We start from the raw sequence: 4,839 nt of genomic DNA on the forward strand, positions 1-4,839 counted from the left end.
AGAACTGAAGATGATACAGCAAGAGCTTTCGTATATAAACAACGTCGGTGCGCAAGCGTTGGCCATGTGAGATGCGTTGTGACGTCACTGCAAAAGAGAATTTTTTAATAATACCCCATCTACCCATACACATGAATGAAACGCAAAAACGCAACTACAATACAGCCAACAACAGCATCATCATCATCTTCGTTTGCCTGATCCCAAACAAAATGAGATGGGGGAAATATAGAGTTTGGGTGTGGGTTACTTACTCTCACTCTCTTGCTGTGGCTAATATACTCACTACTACTGGATTATTGAGTTCTGTGATCTCTTCGAATACTAACAGCAAAACATCAACAAACTTTGGCTGATGGATATGGTAGCCAGAAGACAGTCCATTTGCAAAATTGGTTATTTTGTTCTTTCACATGTTTGGGTGTGAGAAAATTTACCCCTAAATGTGATAGTGTTAGTTACCCAAAAAAAAAAAAAAACAACTATGCTTATCAATCAAAGATATGCTGCCTTATAGAATTAAATTTTTCATTAAAACAAAAACACTTTCATGATATAACCAGAATAGTTTGGTTAAAAAAAAAAAACAACATTCTTGTTTCGAAATACAACTCCATATTAACCTGTTGAATAATGTCAATACACAGGTGAATGTGAATATGTTTGACCATATTAAAGTAAAACAAATATCAAATTATTTAGACTTCTGGATTTTCCTGTTTCACAAAACTGCTATTCAAATTGTCGGAATTAATGTGAGATTTTTCTTGATATCAGCATATTTGAATACCTTAACTCCAAACACCAATTGATTATAACATTCTAAAACCATTAAAATCCTCTAGTCGGTGTTGTGTGTAATTTCATTATAATTTAAAAAGAAGATTTGCAAAAAAAATCCATATATTCAATTCATGAGGCATTCACACCTTGTAGGCATTGTAATCCAGGAAATCCATTGGATTTAGAATACGCACTTAAATCATCGGATGATGGATGTGCACCACTTAAACGGAAATAGAGGGAATAACGTGAGAAAATTACCGTAAAAATCGAAAATCCTCAAAAAAATGCAAATTAGGTTGTATAATTTTGAATTTTGTTAAATATGAGAACTATTACATTGTTTTATATTTTACATTTACTTGTTATATCCCGACATAAAATAATGCTTAATTAAAAAAAAAATATTTTATTAATTATCATTCATAATTAAGTTTTTGTTTTACTTATTTCTTTTTTTTAATTTAAAACATTGTATTTCCTTATATAATCCAATTATACCTTAATTGGACTATTTAATTTTACTAATATTAAAATTCATTATTAATAATTTAAATGATATTTTATTAAATTCAACTATGTGTTGCTATATATAAAAACAATAACAATTAAAATTTGTGATTTTAAAAATAATTAAAATCACAAATCCTGAATATCATCTATTGTCACCCAGTCCTCTAATCTTAGTTTGTGTTCTTTTTAGTTTTTTGATAATTCTAAATACACATTCTTCATTAATTTCCGTATGGGAAGTTAATTATCAAATTAACCACATCTTTGGGTCATTGACCATTTGGTTAGATATTAAAAGCCTAGTGGCTAGGTCGTTTGTGTTGTTGTTTTTCTTTGCTTTTGGTTTTTCGGTTTCCCATAACAAGTTTTGTTTTTAAGTATGCGACATCATCTTTCTTTGGAGATGTATTTGATGAAATTGATATTAGAATGAAATCATTGTTGGAGTCATGATAAGATCATCGATAGCCATATTGATGTACGGCCATTGCATTTCCATAAAAAGGTTGAAATTACCATTTGCATTGTGTGGGTTGTTTGGGCAAATTTAGAAGCAGATAATGAAGTCGACCCTTTTTTGTCGGCGGTAGCAGACACTCAATTTCTCTCATCGGCGGCTTAACTGAAGAGCCAATGAAACTTTGTCCATTCGGCTCCGGTCAATTATCTATTAATGTAATGGGGAAAGGTCGAGTCCGAACAGCCTTTCACATTACGGTTGTAAAAAACTCATAAATTACTGAAAGGTGTTAATCCACGCTGAATGAATGTTTGGTGTGCGGTTGAAACTGGGATTGAACCTATAACCCTTTGTTTACAAGGCGGCCATGATAAATATTGCACCACGGTGTAATAGATTTTTATATATCACCCAAAAACAAAAACTTTTTATTAAGTTCAATTAAGCTCATCTCGAGAGCAACATTTTTTGATAGCCTTGTATATTTTATACAATTAAGACCAATAGACAATTTTTCTGCATATCAATAGTCTCAGTTAAACTCGATGGATTAAGTCCTAGCATTGTTGTTACATTTTAAAGTTTTCTAAAAATCCATCATTCATGCGTCGTGCCATAGTTTGAGATAGTGTATAAAAATGTCTATTGTGCCATCAATATTTTATTAATGCAGCTAATATTGAATTTAATAGAGTGTCAAACGAACCTTGAAATATATATTCACTTATGGCTTAAGGCTGCCATTCTACACAAAGGGAGTCTAAAAAATATTCTTAATTATTCGATCAGAAGCAATAAAAAATATGCTTATTAATTTTCGTATTTGGTCACTACTGTTTAGATGTCAATTATAGAAAATTCATAAAAATAAAACTTTATAGAATAAATAAAAGTGAAATATGAATATTATTAACTTTATTAGAAAATAACTCTATACGATTTGTGAATATTTTGGTTTGAAATACAATGAAACAAGTGTTTAAAATTTAATTTTCACTTGATTTTGTTGCTCGGCTATAAAATATTTAATTGGTTCAACAAATCCTTTTATTGAAACAAAAATCAGAATTACAGAAATTACTAGTATAGTATTTTTAATTGGTGATTAATTGACGCCTGTGATAGAAAACAAAATTCAACTAAATATCAATTGGATCAATTAATTTCGTGATTGAGGACAAAAAAATAGTTATAGGAGAAAAATAACAAGTACCCAGTAAAAAAAGCGTCGCCAAAAAAGTAGTGAAAATGTTCTTTTTGGATCCGGAAGTAGTGCAAAATTGGCGCAGAAGCGATGAATTTAACACGGGCTTGTCATAGGACGGATGTCCACCATTTCAACAGCCGTTGCACGGAATTTGCATCAATTCTTACTCTGTGATTCAAATTCAGTGTTTTGGATGTGAATTAAAAAATGTTGTCATATTTTGACAAATAAATAATTTTTATAATTTTTTATTATTTTTAATGCATTCTAACGCTTGTCCGAAACGTTTGAATTAAAATATTTTGAAAAATTCCCAATATTTCTTGAATGGATTTTGAATTTTTTCGACAAAATTTCAATAATTTGTACCATTTTATTAAAGCTTACTCTGTTTTTATCCTTTTTAAAACAAAAAAATTAAATTTACCCATTAAAAATAAGAAAAAAGCGAGTTATAAATAATTTAATAAAAAGAACTTCCTGTGTAGTTGAAATAAAGAACATCTTTGGGAGTACATCTTTTGGAAGTGCTTTTAAAGTTGTGCCATTGGAAGAACTTCCAAATTTTTTTGCTGGGTATATACAATAGTAAGTTCGGCCGGGCCGAATCTTAAATACCCACTATATAATAGTTTCCTTTGAAAATTTCAGGGGGGATTTGATGACAGATATTTTCCCAAGCAAATCAGTTCAAACAGTACGTTTCCCACAGATAAATGTAAATATTTTACCTATGAAGACTAGATCAGATTCTGAATTTGTAAGAACCATTTTTTGTTTTGAGTTTTAGAGGAATCATAAACATCTCTTGTAAGTGTGCCAGGAAATGATGAAATAACGCCTTTATTTGAAATCTATAATCTGTGGATTTTCATCCCAATTATTTAAATGACTACGAGAAGTAAAATCTGGGAATTTTGCATTCAGTTTCAAGCAATTTTCATGATCAGTGCGCCTTCTATATCCTCAATAAGTGAAATCGGTCTATATGGAGGCCTTATCAAATGGACCGATAAAACTAAATCATTAAACTTTGTTATGGGTCTAAAATGCCTGTATTTTTTTTTTTTTTAATTTGTGGCAAAACGGATAAAAACTACAAACCCTAGGAGTTAAATCGGGATTTGGGTGTAAACAGTATTCAGCACATTTAATTGTAGTTCTAGAATCTAGATCCCAAATCGGAGGGCCGATTTATAAGGGGGCTATATCAAAAACTGTACCGATACTCAATATATTCGGCACACCCCTTTATGGTCCTAGAATACCTCTAGATTTCCAATTTCAGGCAAATTGGGTAAAAACTACGGATTCTAGAAGCCCAAGAAGTAAAATCGGGAGATCGGTCTATATGGGGGCTATATCAAAACAGGGACCGATACTCACCATTTTCCACACACGTCTTTATGGTCCTAGAATACCTCTAGATTTCAAGTTGGATAAAAATACGGATTCTAGAAGCCCAAGAAGTAAAATCGGGAGATCGGTCAATATGGGGGCTATATCAAAACATGGACCGATACTCACCATTTTCGACACACCTCCTTAAGGTCCTAGAATATTTCCAGATTAGAAATTTCAGGTAAATTGGGTAAAAAACTACGGATTCTAGAAGCCCAAGAAGTAAAATCGGGAGATCGGTCTATATGGAGGCTATATCAAAACATGGACAGACACTCACCATTTTCGGCACACCTCGTTAAGGTCCTAGAATACCTCCAGATTAGAAATTTCAGGTAAATTGGGTAAAAAACTACGGATTCTAGAAGCCCAAGAAGTAAAATCGGGAGATCGGTCTATATGGAGGCTATATCAAAACATGGACCGATACTCACAATTTTCGACACACCTCGTTAAGGTCCTAGAATACCTCCAG

This window comes from Haematobia irritans, chromosome 4 (genome assembly GCF_050003625.1).
Source record: "Haematobia irritans isolate KBUSLIRL chromosome 4, ASM5000362v1, whole genome shotgun sequence".
Taxonomy (NCBI): domain Eukaryota; kingdom Metazoa; phylum Arthropoda; class Insecta; order Diptera; family Muscidae; genus Haematobia; species Haematobia irritans.